Source organism: Hipposideros armiger, unplaced genomic scaffold, assembly GCF_001890085.2.
Source record: "Hipposideros armiger isolate ML-2016 unplaced genomic scaffold, ASM189008v1 scaffold_1340, whole genome shotgun sequence".
NCBI lineage: Eukaryota > Metazoa > Chordata > Mammalia > Chiroptera > Hipposideridae > Hipposideros > Hipposideros armiger.
The window spans coordinates 19,160-44,259 of record NW_017732690.1 but is presented as its reverse complement, the minus strand read 5'-3'; the positions used below and the strand labels follow the sequence as shown (position 1 = coordinate 44,259).

At 45.9% G+C, this 25,100-nt stretch overlaps 1 protein-coding gene and 1 long non-coding RNA gene across 5 annotated transcripts in view; one reads left to right on the top strand and one right to left on the bottom strand.

Moving 5' to 3' along the window:
- Window positions 1-11,630, bottom strand: part of EVA1A (eva-1 homolog A, regulator of programmed cell death) — a 50,508-nt gene extending 38,878 nt beyond the window's left edge. Inside the window, exon 1 of one of the 3 annotated variants that reach the window (XM_019633529.1) lies at window positions 9,944-11,630. The gene's annotated coding sequence lies outside the window, so the exon portion shown is untranslated. Of the gene's footprint in view, window positions 1-9,356; window positions 9,674-9,754; window positions 9,839-9,943 lie in introns of those variants that run through there. The other 2 variants (XM_019633528.1, XM_019633527.1) reach the window with 2 other exon arrangements.
- LOC109377250 (uncharacterized) lies at window positions 8,743-24,589 on the top strand. 2 transcript variants are annotated; one of them, XR_002122842.1, is made up of 3 exons: window positions 8,743-8,903; window positions 19,567-19,659; window positions 21,842-24,589. It is a non-coding gene; the product is annotated as an uncharacterized LOC109377250 (long non-coding RNA). The 2 variants fall into 2 exon arrangements; XR_002122841.1 differs by lacking the exon at window positions 8,743-8,903 and adding an exon at window positions 9,940-10,031.
- Window positions 24,590-25,100: the final 511 nt, after the last annotated feature.

Below are 25,100 nucleotides of genomic sequence, written 5' to 3'. Positions count from 1 at the left end.
AAAACGAACATAGAGATACTTCTCCCGGTGTGCACAGCGCATTGTGGCCCCTTTGTGGGGGCTCCTCTGGCTCTGCCCCTCCCCATATATATGAGTGTATTAACAGGTCTTTACCATCTCCAAAACATTCCCTCTGCCTAATACCTCTCATTACCATCTTCTCTCTTGTTACTTTCATAGCCAAGCTTCTGGAAAAAATTGCTTATGCTTGACATCTCTACTTCTTTACCCCACCTGTGTTCCTCAACCCACCTCATCTTTTAGACTCCCCTCACTAAGTCACCAACAGCTTCCTCATTCCCAAGTCCACGGATATTTCATTTCTTAGTGGATCTCCACATCACTTAATGCGACTGACTCCTCCCTCCTGGAAACGCTCTTCTCCCATATTCCAGCCTCCCATTTCCTCTTACTTTCCTGCCCAGCCCCCGCCCTTCTTGCCTTCACCAGGTCCTCTCCTTTCACTCCCTCAGGGGTCAGTGCTGCACCCCTACGTCCCGCACTCTCAGAGGAGGTCTGGCACAGACACTGATCGCACAGGCCCTGGATCCTGACTGCCTGGGCTAAAATTCTAGGTCTATCACTTATATCTGTATGACCCTGAGCAAGTCACTTACTATAGCTGTGACTCAGTTTATTCACTTATAAAACAGGCATGATAATAGTCTTTCCTGGCCATGATTATTGAGAGGGTTAATACACACACAGAGTATTTAGAACACACAGTACACACTCAATTAGCATTAGCCATTATAATTGCTCTTCCCATGCTGCTTCTTCTCCTTGAACAACTGAGCCACACCATGACATCATCACCTCTTGTTAGAAGTTTGCATGTGAATCTTCTTTAAGACCGCTCTCCTGAATGTCAAACCTACAAAACCATTTGCCCACAAGTCATGTCTCTCTGGCCATCCCAAAGGTGTTTCAAATTCACTGTGTCTGAAACTGAGCTCATCATCTCTTCCTGTAAACGCTCCTCCTCCATTACCTCTTCAAATGAATAGCCCTTCTATCCTTCCTCATGGTTGCCCAGGCCAAAATTCCAGAGTCATCCTGACTCCGGCCCCTCCTTTACTCCCCCGCTGGATCAGTGACCAAATCAAGTTGACTTTATTGACAAAGTATTTCTTGAATCTGTGCCCAATTCTCCACCCCTATTACCAGTGTCTTAGAACCTCATTATTTCTCACCTGGGTGAGCTAAGTGATCATAATATTAAAAATAATATTGGCCATTATTATCACATGCCAATTATGGATCAGTCACTTTAGCAGACACTTCACTTACTTCACGATAATCCTGACCACTGTCCAAACCATCCATTAGTGGGGGAATTAGAGTCCCTAGTTTCAGATGAGAAGACAGAGGCTCAGATACATTGAATTAACAGCCTAAGTTACACAAAGACATTGTGGGGCTGGGATGTAGACTGGGGTCAGTCTGACTCTAAACCCCAGGCTTTCCCCACCCTATAAAGTGCAATGGTGTCCTGTCTTCCTGCCACTTGTCTTATCCCTCTCCGATATCCACTCTTTTGCCAGAGGGGAGGTCTATTTTTATAATGAAATTCTGACCTAGTCTCTCCTCTGTGTGAAACCCTGCAGTAACTCCCCAGTGCCTACAGAATAAAATCCAAATGCTTCAGCTAGGCTCTTCCTCATGTGGTCGCTTCATCCATTTACAGATCTGCTTCCCTTCTCTCCAAGCACACCTCACTCCCTTCCTTTCTAAGAGCACACCATGCCTGCTCACCTAGCCGTGCTGTACATCTTGCAGGTCCCTTGCCTAAGATGTCTTTCTCCTCTCATCAGCCTGGATGCCTCCATTCCAGCCTCCTAGACCTGGGACCCACCTGTTGTCCAAGCTGAGTTTAGTTGGGTGTCCCTCGTCTGGATACCCATGGCATTCTGTGATTGTCTCTAGCATAGCATTTTAGAGTGGGGCCACATTCCTCGATCAAGCACCTACTATGTGCCAGGGTTCCCAGTAGGCTCCAGTAATTTGGGTATCAACAAGATATATGCATATATCCTGCTTTCAAAAAACTCACTTTAATGAGAGAGATGGGTAGCAAATTACTTCATTACTATGTCTGATTCCTATCTCCACAATGGATTGCTGAGGTTCTTGGACAGGAAGAGTATCTCGTTCATTTCTGTGTCCCCAGGACCTAGAACTGTGTTTGGCACTTAAAGGTGTCAGTAAACACTGACTGACAGCTTGAGCTGAGCAGACACACAAGACCAATAAGCTATCCCTGTGAGCACACAAGCCCACCCACAGGGACACTGCACTTTCATGTGTGTCTTTAACAGGCTCTAAATGTCCAAGTCATTGTTTTCTGCATTTTCACAAGGTCCTCACAGTGTACCCTGCAGTTCTGACATGCAGCAGGCTCTAATGTTGGAGAATTTGCAGGCCAACCACTCCGCCCACATAACTGACCTGCTGAGAAAGGAACGAACCAAGTCCTCACAGCAGGTAAGTGGCAGTGTTGACACCCCTTCCAGTGTTCATCCTGCCCACCCACAGGTTCACTGTTGCATTTCACAGAAGCAAAGGAGGGAGCCGCTGTCAGAGGTTGCTCAGCCATGTGGCACAGGGGACAGGAGCTGCAGGAAAGTAATGCGCACGTCCTCCAGTGAGAGGCCCTTCCCGAACCCTCCCATGGGTGGCTGTGGCCTGTCTTGTCCTAACAAGATGAGCTAGTGAAAGGACAAGCCAGTCATGTTTGTTTCCATGCCCAGGGGAAGACGGCTTTGGGCAGCCCTTTTGATCGGGGTCCCTGCAGAAACAAGATCCCCTGAAATCTGTTCCCTGCAGCGACTGCCCATCTGAGTGACACAGACAGGAGGGCACAGGACAAAGGGAAGAGGCTTAAGTTACAGCAGGTGTTTGGTAAAAAGCCTTCTTTTCCTCACAAGTTTATGGTGACTTCTCCGCTGAGCACCATTTCCGCCTCCTGTCACCGTGGAGGACAAAGTGCAAGCTGTCCGGATGATCAAAGACGGGCGACAGGAGGAAGGCAGAGGTGCTGAACCTCAGAGTGGAGCGCTCCTACCTGCCCAGGTCAGGGCCTCAGACACCAGGCAGGGGCAAGGGGAAGGGAGGGGGGACAGGAAGGAAATGGCAGTTCCCACCCAATCCCCACCCACCCACACACCTGTACTTCCCTCTCTGAAAACTAGATTTTCTAAAGAGCATCCTATCTGATGATGATAATATGACCATCCTGAGAAACTCTGCGGGAGGGGTGAAGGGCTCCGAGTTCCGTGGCCTAGATCTGATCCCAGGTCAGCCTTTCTGCTGTGGTTGGGACCCTGTTTCTTCCTCTGATACCACCTCAGAGGGTGGCTGTGGGGACCAGTTTGATAAAGGTACATAAAGCCCGTAACATGGGGCCTGGCACCTACCCCCAGTTTTATATTATAAAATATAAAATGGCCACTATTACAATCTGCCATGAGGAACCAACTGTAGGATCACGTTCCCTGGAGGGAGAGTGTTCAGCAGACACCACGCCTCCCTCTGCCTCCATTCCTGACTCCTGGCTGGACTGGGTCTTCCTCTGTACCCATATCTTCTCTGTCATGGCACTAGCCCACTGTGCTATGTTGGTCTGTTTTCTTATTTATCTCCCCATTGAGGCCATCAGCGCCTTGAGGGTCGGAAAGTGACTTTCATGCTAGAACATTCATTCACTCATTTGTCAGTTACTAAGCACCTCCTATGTACCAAGGGCTCACTAAGTGGTGAATAAATGAGTGAAGTATGGGAACAACCTGTAGAAGCACCTGTATCGATCAGCCAATCAACCTGTGGTGAACCCTATGCAAAGGTTTTGGGTTCAAAGAGAAGGGCTACAAATGTGAACTCAATTCCCAGGAAATGTGTCTATCTTGACAGTTGATCTGCTGGGTCACATAATGGAGTTCATGTAAAACAGAATTGATCAATATCTAGCTCTCTCTGTCTCTGTCTCTGTTTCTCTCTCTCTCTCTCTTTCTTTCCCTCCCTCCCTCTAAGTCCTGAGAAACTTATCAATTACTTAGCAATTCACCCAGACTTTTGAATGCTCTAAAGGTAATGTTCAAAACCCTAGACTCTGAAGGGGTCATCACAGTTCATCTACCAGGGCTTTGAAAAGAAAACAAAACAACAGCCCCCAACCACTGAGCGCAGCTTTGTTTGTGACGGGTTTCTTTGCTTATTGGAGACAATGTCCCTCCCTAGGCCCCTGGACTCTAGTTCCACTGACCCAAAAGGAAACAGGCCAGCAAAGACAGGAGGCAGAGCCACCATTTGAAGAGCTTGGCACACCTGAGCTCTAAACGCCCACCCCATTGTCTCCCAATATAAGGAGCAGACCCCTGGACTGCTGAAAAGTCCAAGTCCCCTTGCTAGGCCCAGCTCCAGTCCCACCATTTACGTCCTCATCTGCCAGGCCCTTTCTTGGCTCTGCACCATGTGCATGCAGTTTCCTGTCTGTAATAGCCATGATCGCCAGTCCTCCCAAACCCAGCAAGCTCCTACTTCTCCATTACGACTCAACTCAAACATCCTCTTCCCTCTGAAGCCCTTCCTGACTCCTCCAGCAGGGGCAGTGGATGGTTCCTTTGAGCTCCCAGTTCTCCGCTCAGGCCTCTCCTATTCCCTTTAACACACTCTGATGACCTGTTCACGTGTCCATCCCATGTCATGGACTGTGACCCTGATGACAAGGACTGTGCCTTCTTCATGTTTGTGTCTCTGGCACCCAGCACAGAGCTACTCACCTCCCATGTATTCTAAACCCTCCCTAATACCTTAAGATCCCATCACCACTCTAGTCTAGTCTGGTCTAGATCACACGCCCCTGATAGCACCAAACAGGATTTCACATAGAGTCAAACAACAGAAGTCCATTTCACAGGAAACACAGCCCAAGATCTTACAGGGTAAGGTGTCTTTTCCTAGAACCAGACACACAAGCAGGAACCAGCTTCATTAAGAATCTGGTCAGTTAATGGGGCGGCTGGGTGGCTCAGTCGGTTAGAGCACGAGCTCTGAGCAACAGGGTTACCAGTTCGATTCCCACATGAGCCAGTGAGCTGCGCCCTCTGCAACTAGATTGAAGACAACGACTTGAGCTGAGCTGCTGCTGAGCTGCCAGTGAGTGGCTGGATGGCTCAGTTGGTTAGAGTGCATGCTCTTAACAACAAGAATGCCGGTTCGATTCCCACATGGGATGGTGGGCTGCGCCCCCCGCAACTAGATTGAAAATGGCGACTGGACTTGGAGCTGAGCTGCGCTCTCCACAACTAAGATTGAAGGACAACAACTTGACTTGGAGCTGATGGGTCATAGGAAAAACACATTGTTCCCCAATAAAGTTAAAAAAAAAAATCTGGTCAGTTAAGAGGTGCTACCCAAGATGACAGTCAACAGAGTATGACATCAGAAGTGTGGGAACCTGGCCCCAGGCATGACATTAACAACTGGGTCCTGGGTTAGTTTATCTTCTGGGCCAGGCTATAAAAACCTCAGTGAAAATGCAAGTGATGCCCACAGATCTTGGGTCTTTTACTCCAGTCATTAGCACTCTAGGGGAGTCTGTTTCTCAGATCAGGTAACTGGTGACCCAGGAGACAGGATGATGCCAGCAGGCAGTAAGAGTCTGGGTCTAAGGGGGAACGCAGTGCTACATGGGGTCTGAAGGGTCTCTGATATGTTGATGGACAGGGAAGTCCTCACCCTGCTCCACTCTCAAAAGCAGCCTTACTAGAGTACGTCTGCAACCCCTAACAAAACCGAAAGGCCTTGCACACACCAGGTAACCTCATCCCACTGAAGTTTTGGGGACAACCTGCCAAAATAAGCTAATTCAGGGGATCACAGCTGTGCAGAGCAGCTGTGGAGGAAGCCAGAGTACACAGATGTGCAGGTATTTGCACAAGGCAGTCTGGCCTATTGAGCAAATGGCCAAGGGACCAGCAAGGAGTGGGCTCAGCTTTCAAAGCCAGGGCTGCATTCAGGAAAATAAAAGATTCCAAGTTGGTGAAGTGATCAACTGTCACCTAGTATCCGGTGTCACATAGAGGATCAGTGACTGGTTCCAAACTTTGTTCTCCAAAACCTCATATGGGTCATTAAATTCTCTCACCAAGGTTTGTCTTTAATTTACGAGTGTTTCTCAAAACACTTGGTGAGAAGGCATAGTCTACATCTGATCAAGTAAAAGGTGGGAGGCCCAGCTGGTGGCATTCATCCATCCATCCCACATTCACTGATTGATTTCACCAATATTTATGTGCTAGGTGTACGCTGAAGGGGGCATGTGCTTGGAAAGGACAAAACTGGAGTCAGGTAGCTCCTGACCCCAACTCTGCACCTCTCTTCTCCAGGCAGTTGTGTTGACTCCATACCCCATCCCTAAATGGTTAATACTGTTCTGACCCTGACCAGGCACACGTAAGGCTCCGTTTAGCATCAAGTTCATTGGTGCTGACCTGGCACTATGACAGGGGACTGGCCCCAATGTCCTGTCCCCCTGTGGCTAAGGGCAAGGTCAGGAGGAGAGGAAAGGAACAGGAGTTGTACAAATAATGGCACGGGCTTAGATCACAAGCATTGCAGGTAGAAAACCCAGTGGACTTTAGCTCTTCGCAATTCAAACAACAAATCTCAGCTCACGTTTACTGAGCACTGGGCTAAGCCCTTTATCTGCATAGTGTGAAGAGTGTATGTTCTGCAGTCCAGATGTCTGTATGAATCCTGGCCCTACCCCTCATTAGCTGTGTGACTTTGGCCAAACTGCTTAGCCTCTCTGTGCCTCCATTTCTTTTTCTGCAAAATAGGGTTATACCAGTACTAACTTTAAAGGGTTGTTGTGAGGATGAAATGAGTAAAAACACAAAATGCTAAACCTGAACCATGTCCTAGCACAGAGTAGGCACTCAGTACTAAAATGAATAATTAGTATCCCATTAATTAGTCACACTAGTGTGCAGAGAAGGCAGGCTATGTCTTCCTATTTTACTAATAAGGCTTTGAGAGACTGAGTCAATCTGCTCAAGGTCACAGCGTTAATAAGTGGCATCGGAACGCAGGCAACCTGACTCCAAAGCCCACAAGCTTAAGCACCACCGCGAGCATGGCACAGTGCTAGGTTTCAGGGACACAGAGACCCACGGGGCCGTGACGTAGAGGTCCCTATACAGTGCAGTACACACTGCAAGAAAGATATATTGAGAAAAAATGGAGGGAGGAGGCTTGGGGTAGCAGGGGGCTGTCTGCAGGACCTGAAGAATGCTCCACTCAGAAGGGAACTGGAGCTCTAGCCTCCAAAAATGATGAGGAAGTTGCCAGCCAAGGAGGAGGAAGGGCATTCCAAAAAGTCAGGACCCAGAATACCCAAAGAAGAATGAGTTGGATGGTATGGTGGGCGCATAGAGGAAATGGCATAAAGGGAGGCTGGTAAGATCAGGTGAGGCCAGTCATGAATAGCTGTGTGTGTCCACGTCGGAGGTTAGATTTTCTTCTGTAAGACAGTGATTGTTGAGCTTTAATACGCATAGGATCGACCTTCAGTGTTTGTAAGACAGGTGCAGATTCCCATCCCTTCTGCTGGCACTGGGGGACAACAAGGGTATTAAGGCAGTGTAGCAGCATGGCCTGCTGGGGTTTTAACAGCAGAATTCTGGCACTGGGATGAAAGGAGATTTGGGGACAGAGGCTGGTATAATTGGTCAAACTGGAGCAGATAAGAGGATGAGAGTTGGAATAATAGGACTCTTAGTGAACTGCTACACAATACCAGGGTTTCTCAACCTCAGCACTATTAACATTTGGGGCCAATCATTCTTCATGGTGGGGGGCTGTCCTGTGCATCATAGGAAATTGAGCAGCGTCCCTGACCTCTGCCTATCAGATGAATAGCTTCCTCCCCCACCTACACACTGACAGCCAAAAATGTCTCCAGACATTGCCAGATGTCATCAGTTGGGACGCAAAATCAAAACCCTAATTGAGAACCATTGCTTTAAATCCTCCCATCCCCGCTTTAGAGATGAGGAAATCCAGCCACAGAAAGGTACAGAAAGGCCTCAGTCAGGATTCACACCCTGGTGGTCTGGTTCCAGGGCCCCGGCTCTTAGCCATCTAGCTTCACGGTCCTTCAGGGAGAGAGACTCAATCCAGCCTTCTGGGGCAGATTTGGTGACAGACTGGATGAGGGGAGGAGGATGAAAGAGTGAGGTTCGAAGGTGAAACCTGTGTGCTTGCCATTGAACTGGGAGAATAGAGTAGGTACTAAATAAAGCCTCTGGATTTGAATAGCAGCAAGATGTACTAGCTCAAAAAGAAAAAAGCCCGGTCCCCCAGAAGTATAAGCCAGCAGTTGATGGTGGGTTCCTGCTCAGACTGGACAGAGGAGCCCTCTGTAGGGCTTGACATGGGATGTGTTGTACAAACCAGGTGATACCCAAATCCTGGCTGGCCCCCTTCCCAGCTGTGTGGCCCTGAGCCCTTTACTTAACCCCTCTGCATCTCATTTTGCCCATGTGCAAAATAGTAATAGAAGTGCCTACTCATAGGCTTGATGTGAGAACTTTGGCCGTTAACATAAGCAAAACGGCAAGCTAACTCGATGTGGTTGGCCCTCCTCGCCTTGGAAACCATCTGTAGTACTCCACGCCCCTTGTGCGACTCTTAACAAGTGCTCCTCCCCCCAGCCCGAACCCAATCTTTGGGAACCTCAGACAGAGCGGCAAGGAGCTGACTGCACCCCTCTCCACCAGCAGAGAGTCCCACTGAGGCGTTAGGGGGCGCCAACAGCCTTTTTACTCCCAGTCCGCCCTGATTTCGGGGTTCTGGAAGTCGCTAAAAGCTCGCGGCGAGCTGGGTGCCTTCAAAGGAGCCAGGTAAAAAGGAGTTCAAAGTGAGCCGGGGACATTTCAGGCAGGTCCGCACCGGGCAGGCCAGGGTTCAAAGCCAGTCACGGCCACAGGCCGGCCAGCTCAGCCCCTTCTCCGGGAGGCAGAGGAGCGGAGAAGCGCCGAGATTTGGAAAGCACTCACTCCCGAAGCCAGGCTGCAGAGACAGGGAGCTGAGAGTTGTAGGATATAGAGAAAAAAGCCGGGGGCGGAGGAAGCAACAGCAAAGTCAGAGGAAGAGGAGGCAAAAAGAAAGCGCTGGAAGTGGAGTTCTCTGGGGTACCCAGCCTACAACACCTGGGCAGGGGTCAGAAACAAAGCAGCGGATTCAGGTCAGAGTGCTCTGGCTGATTCTGCAGAGGGGGCGCTGCGGGGAAGACGGGGCCCGCTTGGGGTGCCGGGCGCCCCTGCGCCCCAGGCGCGCTCTCGGGCGCCGCTTACCTTCGCCGGGGCCGCCGGCACGCACTTCCGGGGACTGTGCGCGGGGTGCGCGGGGCCGAACCGGGGACCTGGAGCCGATCACTCAGGGGAGGACGCGACAAAGCGATGCCCTGGGCTTAGGCCGGCGCTGGCATTTAGGAAAGAAATCCCAGGGGAGAAGCTGCGGGGGTGGGGGAAAGGGGGCGGCACGGGGCGCGGGGTCCTGGCCTCGGAGCTCACGGGCAGCCGCGCCGAGCCCCACAGACGCTGGAGGAGCCCGAGTCAGTGGGAGGAAAAGGTTGTCTCATTTCCTTCGGTCTCCCCGCTCCTCCGCCCCCTCTGCTCCAGACCTGCCCTCCCTCTCCCCCGCCCCCTTCCCCAAGCCAACGGCCCATGTGGGCGCTGGGAAGACGCGAAACCTGAACGGCTGCAGCGTGCGGCACCTCCCTCCGCGCCAAGTTAGTTCACGCTCCTTAAATCCTGCCTGTCTCCCGGTGCTTCCGACTGTCTCCAGCGCCCCGGAAGGCTCCCCGTTGGCGGTGCCCACCCTGTCCCAGAGCTCTGGCTTTTCCCCCTGCTGGGACAAGCCCAGATTTTAAAAAGCAGACCTTCAAGCTCCTGCCAGCATCCATCCTCTCATTCCTGTCCCGTTGCCTACTTTTGAGCCTGTATTAAGCCATCCGACCCAGACAGGAAGTAAGTACTCACTTGGCTAAATTTGATCAACTTTTTTTTTTCCCAGTAGCGAGTTTAAAGCCTGATGCATAATCTCAAAGGAATGTTCATTTTGATCAGAAGGAGAGCAGCTGAGGTCTTAGTTTGGCCTTGCTTATTCAGAGTTAGGGTTTTGTTTGTTACTTTAGTGACTTTTCTGAGAGCATGATAGGCGCTGAGCAGGGCAGAAACGAACCAGAAGGGCATATTGTTCCTAGACAATCGTCATAGGTGATTGGTGCAGGCAGAGAGGAAATCCAGGGATGGTGTGGTCTCTTAAGAGATCAAGGACTGGAAGGACTTTCTTCGGAGTAAAAACAACATGGGCAGAGGCAAGAAGGAATGAGAAAGCCCCATCAGGAGGCAGTCTAGCAGAGAACACAGCCAGGATGGGGAGTGATGGTGGGTGAACAGGGAGGAGAGTGGCGAAACACTGCATCAAGAGAGGATAGGAGCTGTAGGGAGCCAGCCAGCGGTGGGATGGAATTAACAAGACCTAGTGACCAAGAGTCTGTAGGGTGCCGATGAGGAGAGAATGAAGGGAAAAAGTAACTTCCAGGCCTCTGGCTGTAACCGGAGTAACCAGTGACCAGCGGATGACCAGAATCCCAGAGCACCTCCGAATGTGGTCCAGGGATTGGCAGTATTAACATCAACTGGGAGTTTGTTAGATATGGGGACTTTCCAACCCCATTTAACGTATTGAATCAGAATCTGCATTTTATCAAGATCCCCAGATGAATCCAGTGTGCATTAGCATTTTGAAAGCACTGCGAGGACACTGCCTATATATTAGAGTGTCTGTATAGTAGAAACACCTGGAGAGCTTTAAAAGACACTATGAGGCCTGTGTTCCACCCACATAAATGCTTACTTAATTGGTCAGGGGCGGGGCTCCAACATCAGTATTTTTGAAATGCTTTCCTGATGATCTAATATAGTCAGAGTTGAGAACCACTGTTCTAGACTTATTCAAGAGCTACTTTATTAAACCTTGAAATACAGCTCTTCAGAAAGGAAAAGAGCACCTGTGTGTGGATGAAACCATACTGACAAGTTGTATCCCTAATACAGAGGCAACTGTGGGCTGGAAAGGGCCTCTGTTTCCTAAACTAATCTGGGAACTAGATTTTAGTCTCTGATGGCCACGAAATGACTCTCCCAAACTTGGGCAAGTACTCCCCACAGTTTCGGAGGGAGAGGCAGTGTTGAGAAATGGGTTTTCCTGGTGTAGCACTGTGTGTGCTAGTGCCAGCCTTGTACACAGACATGCACGAACACCCGAGATCAAAGGATTATGTGCTGAACACAGGGCTACACACATAATTGATGCTCGATAAATGTGTACTAAATGAATAAATAAATAGTGCACAGATGCCAGTAGGTGACATAGACTTTCCATGGACTGGCCCAAATCCAGAACCTATTCATTTGCCCCTTAAGCCAGAGAAAGAACAGTGCCCTGGCCCACGCACATTGCTTTAAAACTATTGATTTAAAACATTGATTTAAAACTATTATGTACTATTAAGAATTGCTAACATTTGTTGAATGCATAGTACACACCTGGCATTGGGCTAAATGCTTTGCTTAGGGTCTCCTCATTTCATTATAATTATGAAGATACTGTTGAACCCTTACACTCCAGCTGGTTTCAGGAATCACAGATATGGAGGGAAAGAGCTGCCGTCTAGGGCAGCCTCTGCCTCTGGTTGTGCAGCTGGATATAGGTGGCCAGAGAGAGACCTCTTGGGGGTCTTACAGGTTGCTCTCTAGAGCATGCATCCTTGCACAGAGACCACTTTTGAAAGAAGGGTTTTGGAATGACTGTTCCGGGGTCCTACAGAAATAGATGTCCCCAGAAGCTATCTCAGAGGACCTGTGGGCTATATGGTTAAGCCTTGGAAAGGGACGCCTCAAAGCTACCCACTTTGTGGGTGCATGTGCATGTGTGTGTACATACTGCCTTTTAACAAGAGCCTCTTAGGTGTCAAACCCTGCGCCAGTCCTTTACACATATATTTCTTTTAATTTTCATAGCATCCTGACAGGTTAAGTACTTTCTTCTTATTTTATAAATGAGAAAGCTGAGACATCTGTCATGAAGCAAAGATCTGTTTGTCCCTGCATCCCAAGTTTCTTAAATGGCACGCTTTACTGCCACCACTGTCCACGCCTTTCACCACCCCTGCCCCCCCCCCCCACCTTGCCCCTTCCACGGAAAGGAGAGCCCTCATTTCAAGTCCCATTCACTTGTTTATAGTTATACAACATCAAAACTATGCCCCATTTCCCCACCTATAAAGTAAGATGTCCTTGATTGCCCTGTTCCTCAGCTTCTGTGTGTGGCGTGACACTCCATAGCCTGAGAAGAGATGGGAGGAAATAACACATAGACTGTTAAGAGAAACTGAATGTACTGGGGAGAGTTATCCCAAGATGAGGGGGTCCAGTACTTCACTAGTAGCACAGCTATCATAAAAGAGGAAATCATCTATTTTCCATCTCTAGGGGGACATAATTAAAGAATAACATTACATAGCAATTCAGACTTTAGGTCAGATGTGAGAAGGGACCTTAAGCCCCCTGAGCCAGAGCAGGGTAGATGCTCAGTCCGTGGCTCCCTTGTGAAGCTGCTCCCCACCCCATGGTCCCATAGAGTCTGCTGGACCAGCCTTAAGGCCGTGGTGGATGGGAACACAAGCAGGGTTGAGATCCACAGGACAAGCCGGGCAGGGGCAGGGGCAGCAGGGAGACATGCGCACACAGCATGCAGCTCCAGTTACAGCCAGGGCTGGGGAATGAGAAGCGGAAAAGCGTTCATCCTAGGAAACCAGGATCTGAAGGAATCCCTCCATGCCTGTGAGCTGGGCTCGGGTGTGAGCGCTCTTGCTAATGTGGATGCCCGCAGGCCTGAGCCACCCACAGAGTGTGCAGGGCTCCATCATCCCCCACCCCCCACCCCAACGCTGATATCCTGGCCAGCAGCACTTCCAACTCATGGAAAAATTCTAGTCCCCCGAGCCCCTTCAGTTAGCACAAATCTGGATCAGTACTCCAGCAAGTCAGAAAGCCAGAAAAAGACACAAAGGTGACATGGTAGTTTTAACTCTCAGGGAAGGGAGGCTGTGGCATTCCTTCAGCAACACAAATGTCACGATGCCAGGATTTGATAGGAGGATTCCTATGTCCACATCATCGCTGAGCTCCATCAGCCAGCTTTGACAAGGACCCAGACACAGTTTTGTGGCTTCCACTTCCCATACTCCCACCCATATTTGCATGACAGTAACTTGATGGTTTTACACAAAGCTCATGGTGGCAAATTCTTACTGGTACTGGTTCTATGCCTTAAACAAAAATACAAACTCGGTTGTGGGAACTAAGGCACAACACTCAAAGGAGGACAACAAAACAAAGTGGGGCTACCAGCCAAAGTAAAATGAGACCTTCAGACCCCTATGGTTTTACCTCAAAATGATGAGCTGCTGAAGGCACCCAGGATGCCTTCGATGAAATGTCTATCAGTGCAGTTCAGTGTAACTGCCGTTTCCTGGACACGGCCTGCCCTTCCCAGGGAATTGTCCTATACGCCATAGGCAACCTGCATATTCCACTCAGCCCTCACCTGGGGAGTGTTTTGAAATAACAAGTTGGGCTCCAGACCAGATCCACTGAATCAGAATCTCTAAGGGTGGGGCCTTTTTTTTTTTTTAACGTCTGCAGGTAATTAAAACATGCAGTCAGGGTTGAGAACCACTTCTGTAGGAAATGCAGATGAGAGGTTTACAAAACAATAAGGCACTCAGTGCAACAGTGGATGATCTCCAAAAGTCATTAGGAAAAGAAAGGTATCAAAATCGCTCCCTTGTCCAAAGCCTGTTAAGACAATGCCAGGCTGACAAAAATCCTTGGATTTATCTCAGCCTTGAGTGAGTGAGGTCATCCCCGCATGGTCAAGGGTTCGGAAATCGTGTTCCATCCCAAGAAAGTACAAATGATTGAAACCAGAATCCTTGCCCTTCTCCTGTGGCACTGCTATTTACAAGAAGCCTTCAAACATCCAGTGCTTATGAATTCCAGAAGCAGTAAATGCTCTCCAGGAGCGTCAGAGCAAGGCAGTCATGTAACCCGAATAATGAAAGACAAAGGAAATTGCCTCATGGACCGATGAGAGGCTAATGGATGTGCAGACAGAGACACCAATATGTCACCGTTAATGATGTCACTTTAAGAAAATCAGGAGGCCAGGAATTTTTTTTCAATGTTTTGCCCTATGGTTATTTTATATTTATATATCTTAGCAAAAATAAGCTTGAAAACAAAAATGTGTACTTGTTTAAAATATTAGTTTGGGGATGCAGGACAATTCCTTTCTTTTTTTTTAACCCACTGCCTCACTTTTGCTATTTTATTCCCTGGCAAAGTAATGGGATTTCTGTTAAAGCCCATGGATAGCCATTAACCAGGTGGCATTTAAATTCATTCATTCCACAACATTCATTCCTGCTGAAGTGAGACTAGTCATTTGATAGTTTTAGCTACTAACACCTCCTAGACACCAAAGGTCAGAACGCAGCACCGAACATGTACAGCCCAACCTGTCACCAATTTGTTTGTTTGTTTGTTTGTTTTTTGTTTGTTGTTTTTTTTTTAGCTGAGCCATCCTGCCACCTGTTGGCAGCTCAGCGGCAGCTCAGCTCGGGCCGGACTCGAACCGCTGTTGCTCAGAGCTCAAACCTTTGAGCGAGCTCTTAACCAACTGAGCCACTCAGCCGGCCCTTGTCACCAATTTTTTACAAGGTCCAATGGATGCCTTTAATCACCAAGTAAATCAATGTTGATGGTTATGCCCCCTCTGAAGTTCTAGTTTCCAGATGTAGACAACTAAAGTATAAAATCCATGTTCACCAGACATTCTCTTCCTTTTCAGAGAGCAACATTGTACCTGTACGAAGGAATGTGAAAGACTGCTGGGAGCACCATTCAGTTGTTCCAATGAAATTTTAATAGAAATAAGCCCAGGGAATATAAGCACACTGCTGAGGACGCCAATGTTCTAACCACCTCCCCAACCTTTCTTAAAATGTTATGTGCCCAGGGGGACTGCGATAATGAAGAACAAGCATTAATTAAGTGTGTCTTCAATGTATTGCAAAGTGGAGGCTTATCTCATTGAATTATTTCCTCATGGTCCCAGTCTGAAGAGTAGAGATCTAAATACTCTGGCTCAACCACTTTGTCTTGCTCAGGGTAATAGAGTAGAGATCAAAATATTTCTCTAGCCAGTTGCTGCTGCCCAATACAACATTACCTTTGATTAATGACAGGTTTTAAATCAACATATTCACCAGTTAAACTATAAACATAGCTGAGTGTAAATTTTGCTGCTTTTCTTTCCCCTCCATTTTCCGTAGGGAGATTTTCATGCCCAGCTGGACACCGTCTCTGCTTTTTCATCTTGGCTAATGAGGTTAAATAAGCATGAACAGAACTTTAATAAATCAACCACACAAAATGTAAAAATGAGAGGTTTCAATTATAAAAAAAATTGCTAGTAGTTGTTCTTTAAGAAAACACAAGTTAGATTCCTGCCACAACATACAGGACCTTAAATAGCTGTCTACAAGATAACTGTCTATTTTTATATTGAAAATACCATTGACTGTCATTACAAAATTGAGAAATCCTGCTGTAAGTAATTTTAGTCCCATGACTTTTTAAAAAAATTACACTTCATATGTAGTAAACTATTAAAAGACATTTTTTAGGGGAATAAGAAACATGAGTTCAACAGAAAGTAAACTTTGAATTAAAGTAGCCTCAACCTAGCAGCATAATGGAACTGAACACTGAGCTGTATCTCAGTGCTCCATGATCAGGCTGACTGCAACCCATCCAAATTCCTCAGAGACTTCTTTCCTGTAACTCTGTGAAAGGTGTGAGCTCGTGAAATTAATAGAGTGATTTGTTCTGGAAAACAAATGGGCCAACACAGAAGAGAAGACAACACATACCAAACAATTCATTTCTTTGAAGGGTGTTCACTAACTAAAACAGATGGTCGTGGCAAGGGGTGAAACTTCTGAAAACCCCACAGAGCATTCATTTAATCAGTTCTTTAATTCATAAATGTTATGGTAGCAAGTGCTGGAACATGGTGTCCTTATGCACAGGTGGGCTAGATCTGATTAAACCAAATGGATGCCAATCTTTCCGTTACCCCAGTGCCCAAACTGCAGTGATTTCCATTCCTTAACTGGTATCTGCTACCAGCAACCTGTCAGCCTCCTGTGTTTGGACACAGCTAATGGAGTTTGGGATCCACTTTGGATGTGAACAAGGAGTCTAAGATTATGGACCTAACAGAATAAGTCATAAATGAAAGTCTCATTCATTTGCTTCACCAAAAGGTCCACACGGAATCCTTCCAATTAACCAGTATGGTTAATGTAGTCACCCTGTGATCCATTGGATTTATTCGTGATGGTTTACTATATAGGAGCTCCCCTTTATCCAGTTTCACTTCTGTGGTTTCAGTTACCCGAGGCCAACCATGGTCTGAAAATAGTAAATGGGGAATTCCAGAAATAAACGATTCCTAAGTTTTAGATTGAAATGCCATTCTGAGTAGGGTGATGAAATCTTGCCCCTTCCTGCTCCATCCCACCCAGTTAGGTGAATCATCCCTTTTCCCAGCGTATCCATGCTGTATACACTCCCAGTCCATTAGTCACTTAGTTATCAGATTGACTGTTTTGGTATCACAGTGCATATGTTCAGGTATCTCTTATGTTACTTAATAATGGCCCCGAAGTGCAAGAGTAGTGTTGCTGGCAATTCACATATGCCAAAGAGAAGCCATAAAGTGCTTCCTTTTAAGTAAAAAAATGAGTACAGTACAAGATATTTTGAGAGAGACCACACATTCACATAACTTATTACAGTGTATTATAATTGTTCCATTTTACTCGTTGTTAATCTCTTACTGTGGCTAATCTATAAATTAAATTCTATCCTTGGTATGTATGTATGTACAGGAAAAAACACATTGGGTTAGGCACTATCTATTATTTCAGACATCCACTGAGGGTCTTGGAAAGTATCCCCCACTGATAAGGGGGGACTACTGTAATGAGATGTACAAAGTGACAAAATTGCCACACAGATGTGTGACCTCAAACCCCCAGGGCACACGGAAGTTTGGTCAGGTCAGAGGGTCTTCTTTATGCCTCAAGCCCCTGCTTGCCAGACCTTTCTTCCTTCCTCCACTCCCTCTTCGCTTCTCTTTGATCTTTTCACTGCCTTCTTCCCCTTAACCTTGAACATGCCTAAAACTGCCCCATCATTTAAAACACATTAATAAATTATTATTAAATAAATCTTTCACGTGCTGTACACATTGATAGATATTCTTCTATATCTTTCTTTTCGTAACCAAACCTCAGACAACAAGGTGCACTTGTCATCATCACTTTCTAAGCCCCCATTCAATCCTCAGCTCACTGTAGTCTGGTTTCTGTTCCCAACACTCGACTGAACTGCCTTCATGGAAGTCACTAATAGCCTCCAAATTTCGAAATCCAGAGACTGTCTCTGAACTTGTGTGGTGACCTCTTGCAGTACTTTCCGCTGCTCACCACTTCCCTCTTCACAAGCTCTCCTCCCTTCCCTTCTGCGCTTCCCCATTTCCTAGCTATGCTCCTACCATTGTGACCACTCCTCCTCTGTGACCTTCCTTAACTGGCTTTGCTTCAAAACAAATGCATCTGTTCATGTCACCTCCTACAGGATAAAATCTAGACGCTTTTGCATGGTATGCTCAGCCCTTCGCCCCTGCCTGCCTCTCCCACCCATCCAGTAACAACCTGTCTGTCTTCTGCTTCAGCACATCAGCCACTTTACCGTCTCCCAAACATGCCATGCTATTTCACGCTTCTGTACCTTTGTACAGAACGTTCTTGACTCCACCCCCACCCCTGAAGAATTCCAGCTCATCTTGTAAGACTTGGAACAAAGGCAAGCAATTCTGAAAAGGCTTCCCTTCCCCCAAATAGAGGCAATGCTCCCTCTAGTCCCCTGTATCCGTGACATCTGTGACATGTATTCACCGTGAGCTCTGCACCATGTCGCCTCACCTGGATTGGAGTCCTGTGAGGGTAATAGGTGCTTGTTCATCTGTCTTGAGTTTGGCACAGTGCCTAGCACCTAGTAGGTGCTGCTATATGATTAGGGTGCAAGAAACCTCACACTTCTTTTGTTTCTCTAAATTGAATTTAATTGGCCCTGAGCTCTCTATTCTCTCCCTAGGGAAATTTAATCTCAGTCATTATTGGAACATGCCTTCTCCCTAGGGTCAGGAGGAGGTTCCTGGCGACTTGTACCATACAGAGCATGCAAAGAGAGCCCTCTGGACTCTGTCTACACGCATCACCTCATCCAGGTTTATTGTCCAAGCCTGCAATGGAACCACAAGGCAGGTTCTTCTGAGGCCTGAGCCTTGCGGATTCCCCCCCCCCCGCCTCCCCACAGGGGTTCTCAAGGCCACAGCCCTTACTATTTAGTCATTCCTACCCCACCCCCACCTCTCCTACCCCTGTTGTGGGTGCTGTGGGAAAGCAGGGCCCAGGCGTTCACACCTCATGAACATACCCAGGGATCCTGCTCTTTCTGCCCTTTTCAGGGACCCCCTTAGCCTCTGGTCAGGCTGTGCACCCTCAGAAACCCAAAGGCCCCTTCTTGCCCCAGCGCAGTGCAGCACAATTGCCCCCCGTGAGGTAGGCAGCTAAAACAAAAACAGGAATAAGATGTCTTCTACTAGAAAGTCTGTTTTCAGCCCTGCAACAAGAACAACAACAAACCCCAAAGACAAGGGCACACCAGGGTCTTACTACCTTCTTGAGGCAGAGGAGAGAAGAATACCTATAGCAAAGAGAACAAGACACAAAATAGTTATCTCAATAAACTAGCCTGCCCCATAATCTTCAATGAATTTGTTCAACTACTTAATTAAAAGCAGTCACGTCCATGAAAAAATATGAATTGAATTGCTCTCCCAAAGAAAGACACCTCTTCCTGGCAGCCCTCTTCACTCAGCCTTAGTCTCCTCATTCCTTCTCTGGGGAGGGAGGCCTAATATCTCTGAGATCCTCCCATCTGTGGCCCAGGAACGCCACTCACATGGCCGAGTTTATTTGAGCTGCCGACTTGGATTGCTGACATGGGCATTTGCAGCAGCTGCACTAACCCACTTTCTCTCATGGATGATTTTAATCTTTTTAATTTTTGCCCAGCCTGTGAGAAAACTGAAAGCCTGGTGGGAGGGGGCCGGAGATAGAAGTTGCAGGTCATGAGCTGAGTGGTGGTTAGATCCTAGGGGAGGAAGCAAACGCGTGTGTAATCCTTTCAGGAAAATAGTATTACTGGAGAGGAGAAAGCTGCCAATGTAACTTTGTTCCAAGAATAAATAGCACATTTTTCCTCAGTGTTTACTTTTCTCTCTTTGATCCCCTTGAAGCCCACTGGAAATGCCTGGCCAGCAATTTTGCTCCCTTCCGAGGCTGGGGAGAAGGAGCCACAAGCACTCTCTTGAGATTCCTCAAATGGAGGCGTAAGTAGGGTTCCTGGACAGGGCTGGAGCCACGGGGCCTGCGGAAGCGGGGGCTCTAGACATTTCAGTGAAGTTTAATCACCACAAATATGCCACAGTGTTTCCAAACAAGTCATTGTGATGCCCAGAAGCTGTTCAAAAGGAAATACTAATGGAGAGGGCCTATGACCAAAGCCACTGGAAGCCACGGGAGTTGGAAAGAAAAAGCCGAGCTCAAGTGGGTTAATGTTTAGCTCTGGTCCCAGGCGGTGGTGACTGCCTGCACTCAGCAAGGCTGAAGCGAGCGTGCCCTCGCCGTGGGGAGTTATGGTTCAAATGCTGTAGAAACCGCAGCCTGCAGTTACAAAGTTTTTCCCCTCCTTTCCAGATAGCTTCATTCCAAGGAGTTGCAGGCAGGACAATACCAAGGGCAGATAAGGGCCTTGGCATTAAACAGACCTGCATTTAGCTCTGGTTCTTTCACTGACTGGTTGTGAAGTCAGGCAAGGTAAGGACTCGGTTCCCTCATCTGTCAGAGGGGAATGATAATTATGATAGGGTGGTCATGAAAAATATATGCACTAATGCACGTCAGCTTCGCATCATACTCGACTCTGTGTTCAATCCATGCCAGTTCCCTCCCACCACTGCCTCCCCACAGGATGTCACTTAATCAGAAAATACTTACTAGGCACTGATTAATGGTAAGATCAGTACCAGGCTTAAGCAGAAAGCCAAGACATATAAAACCCAATGGGAAACTACATAAAAAAAATAACTAATCAAGTCTGGAAAGTGTCAAGTATCAGGTGCATGTGTTGTCATAGATAAAACTACACAGGAGGCACCGATCAATGGCCAATGCTGGCAGTCGGTCCTACCGGTAGCTAGGGGAAGCTTTGTGGAGAGGGCTGGGCTTGCTCTGGACAAACAGGCAAGGAACAACCAGACATATTTTGGAAAAGCTAATAGACTTACTTTGTTTCATAGGATCCCCATAGGGATATTTTGGAGAACATTTGGAGGGGAAGGTAGGGACTGGTAGATTAAAATGATGGCAAGTTCTTTGTCACTGTCCTTATTGAGAGGTACTCTTGACTTCTCCTATTCTGGACTCTGGGCTGGTTCCATGACTGAGTAACAAATAGAACATAGCAGAAATAATGCTCTACCAGTTTTGTACCTAGACTTTCAGAGAATCAGTAACTTTCACTTCCTGCTTCTTGGAACTTTTGCTCTTTAAACTCTGTCTCTGAATCCAGCCACCATGCTGTGAGAAGCCCAGACCGTATAGAGAAGCCATGTGTAGGCTTTTTTGTCAAAGTCTCACCTGAGTTCCCAGCCAACAGGCAGTATTAAGACCAGTCATGGGAGTGAGCCACCTTGCCTGTTCCAACCCAGTCAAGCCCTCAGGTGACTGCCGTTGATACCATATGGGGCAGAAGAGCCACACAGCCGATCCCAGGCAACTCACAGAATTGTAAGAGATAATAAAGTGGTCCCGGGAGTGATAATTGAAATAGATCATTGAAATAGGAAGGAACTTGTGGGAGGCCTTGAATGCCAAACTCCAAAGTCTACACTTTGTCATTGTCATCATCATCTCGGAAACCATTAGTAAATAAATGGTTACTATGTGCCAGTCACTATGTTGTAAGATTTTAATATATTTAAAATTTTTAACCCGCTTATAAACCTTTGGGCTAGGTGCTACTTTCACATTTACTAGTCAAGAAAACTATAAGTTAGGAAGCCTTAGAAATTTGCTCAAGATAATACAACCAGAAAATACTAGAAATGGGATTCAACCAGTTACATTCTGACCACTCTCAAACCTGTCATCTTCTTCCTTCAAAGAGAATAAGCAATCAGTATGCTGATAATCTTGGGAGATACAAACAACCCTTCCAGGAAAATTGGCAACCAGTTTGCAAAACACAAGCTGTCAGGGCTTGTCAAATAATTCCAGGCAAGAAAATAGTAATGGGTCTAACTCACTTTATTTGGTGACTGTATAGGTACATGAGACAATTTGGAAAAAATAAGAATTGAAAGTTTAAATTAGGGTTTGGTAGGAAAATGGAAGCCACTGTATTATCTCTTTCTGCATATCACTCCCCCCACCACCAAATAAAAAGAAAAAAACTTAGTAGCTTATGACAATAATAATCATTTACTATCTGTCATTGTTTCTTTGGGCCAGGAATTTGGAAGTGGCTCAACTGGGAAATTCTAGTGTGAGATATCTCAAGAGATCAACTGGACATTAAGTCATCTGAAGAATTTCCTGGAACTGGAGGGTCAGCTCCAAGACAGCTCATTTACACGCTTGGCAAGTTGATGCTGGTTGTTGGTGGGAGGCCTCAGTTCCTCATTAGGTAGGCCTCTCCAGCAGGCTATTTGAGTGTCCTCATGACTTGAAAACTGGGTTCCCCCACAGCGTTCCTTTCAAAAGGCCAAGGCAGAAGCCACAATGCCTTTTATGGTCTAGCTTCAGAAGTCACATACACCATTTCTTCCACCTTATTCTGATGCACAGGGCCATCCTGACTCAGTCTGGGAAGGTACTCCACAAAGTCATAAATACCAGGAGAAAGCAATCACTGGGGGACCATCCTGGAGTCTAGCTACCACATTCCTCAATCTATTCCAAGTACTAAAGGCTTTCCAAAAGATTATTTGAGTCCTTCACATCTGTTTGCAGGACTAGGAGCGAAGGTCAAGGAGGCCATTTGTGATGATCTCAGCTTGCATCACCATCATAAGAGGTTCTGAAGAGCTCACTTGAAAGCTGCTTCAAATATCAGAAAACTTTGAGAAATGCCTACCATTCATCTCAGCCAGCAACTCTGAAATGAGAGATTCTCTAGAGACTACCACTGGCTGTCTCAGCTACTTACAGTACCAAAGAGTCATTCACTAGCGAGTACCCTGAAGCTGCAGAGAGCCTCACACCTGCTTCCAGAGAACATGGTTTCTCCTATATGTCTGCCTTCCAATTTCATGCAAATGCTTCTCATTGACTAACACTACCCTAGGATCATAGAGAAAAGGGGATTCTGGGAAATGTAATTTCTGGTCTCTCTTCAGTGACGTAGAAAGTCTGTGGAAGCAGGTGGTAGTAATACTGAGCTGACTACAGATAATTCAGCCCAGTCTTTGGGGGTCTTTCAGTCAAGGAAATATGTATAATACTATGTATTTTGGCTTGAAATTCACCCTTATACTCTGAAGATAATAATAAACAGCTTAAAATTTTTTTAAGTCAGAGAAGACATACTCACAAGATAAACATTTCCACAAATGGGATAGTAATGAACAGGGGCTGAAGCCATAAACCTATGGATCCAGAAATGGGCAGAGAGGGTTATAATTCTACTTCTTTAGAGATGTTATGGACCGAATGTTGGTGTTCCCATAAAATTCATACATTGGAGCCCTAATCCCCTATATGATGATATTAGGAGGTGGAATTAGGAGGTGAGGCCATGAGGGTGGAGTCTCATAATGGGATTAGTGTCTTTATAAGAAGAGAAAGAACAGAGCTCACTCTTTCCTGGAGCACATAAAGCAGTTCTGTGAGTATACAGTGAGATGGTGGCCATCTGTGGGCCAGAAAGCCTGTCCTCCGCAAGAACTAAGTCTTCAGGCACCTTGATCTCGGATTTCCCAGCCTGTAGAACTGTTTAAGTCACCCAGTCTATGGTATTTTAATATAGTAGCTGGAGCTGATTAAGACAAAGGATTTTAACTCCTGAAGGGTGATGGGACTCAAAAGCACCCTGTGCCTGACAAGAGACCAGAGCTGGGATCACTTCATGAAAGACATTACTAAAAACTGAGATCACATCTAGGGCTATGTCTTCTTAAAGTGGAGTATCTCTGGCCCTATTCTAAGTGTTATGTCATCAATTGCCCTTGAAGTAGAGAAAAGCCTTATATGCATTATCTTCTCACTGAAACCCATACTTCCTTATATTAGTTTTATCTTTTTAATGCCCCCCCCCAAATTATTTCACCAGATTTACCAATATATTTTACTATCTTGCCTTTTTTTCTTACATCCTATTTCTTACATTCTATGAATGTACTTTTCTTCTTGCTAAAGTATATCCTTTAGTAACTTTTTCTTCAAGGGTCTATAAAAGGTAGATGCTCATATTTTTTACATTTCTGAAAATATCTTTATTTTCTCCCCTCTTGTACAATAATTTAATTGGATATAGAATTCTAAGTTGGCAGTGATATTCCTTCATAACTTTGAAGATATTATTCTGTCTTCTGGCATTTCATTACTAATGAAATGTCTTTTGTCAATCTAATTGTTCTTACTTTTCTTTCTATTAAATTTTAACAATTTTTTTCTATCCCTCATGTTATAGAGTTCCCATTATGTTTAGTTGTAAGTTTATTTCATCCTGCTTAGCACCCTGTATGCTCTTATAATCTTTAAACTCATGTTTTTCTATTGTTCTGACATATTATTACTTCTAATATTGATTTTCTGCCATATGCCATTTCCTTTATTTTATACTTTATTTCCTATTTAATTTGTGTTGGAAACTTTTTGTCTGCTTTCCATGTCATTTCATCCATATTTTGTATCTCTTTAGTTCTATAGCTTTCTGTGTGATTGCTACTATTCTATATCCTAATTCATCAATTATAAAGAGTTTTTAATCTAGAGTTTATCCTATGTATTGATTTGTATTTTAAATTTTGAAGAATGTACTGACATTTTCAGGATTTCTGTTTCTTTTTAAAAAAAATCATGTCAAGATTTTTCCATGTTCAGGATTCACATCTAACTTGTTTTTATTTCACAATTCCTTATTCTTTTTTATGGATATTATTCTGTCTCTTAACACTTTGAATAGTGTATTCATTTATTTAATAGCCTCTTATAGAGGACCTGGAGGGTGTTGTGCTGAGTGGAGTATAAAAGACAGGGAAAGACAAATGTAATGTGATTTCGCTTATGTAGAATCTGAAAAACAAAACAAACAAATCAGAAAAAAATGCATAGATACTGAGAACATTTTGATGATTGCCATCTAAGAGGGTGTTGGAAAGGTGAGTGAACAGGGGAAGGGACTAAGAAGCACAAATTGGTTGTACAAGGTAGTTATGGGGAGGTAGGGCATAACATAAGGAATATAGTAATATTGTAGTAACTATATGGTGTCAGGTGGTTACTAGATTTATTGTAAATAATATATGGGAGGAGATATATGGTGATATATGGGAGGAGAATTGGGGGGCAAGGTGAAAAAGGTGAAGAGATTAAGAAGTATAAATTTGTAGTTACAAAATAGTCATGAGGATATAAAATAAGGCGTAAGGAATATAGTCAATCATATGGTAATAACTATGTTTGTGCCAGGTGGGTATATAAGAGGTTCAAATTTCCAGGTATAAAACAAATAAGTCATTGCGGTGTAATCTACAGCATAGGAAATGTG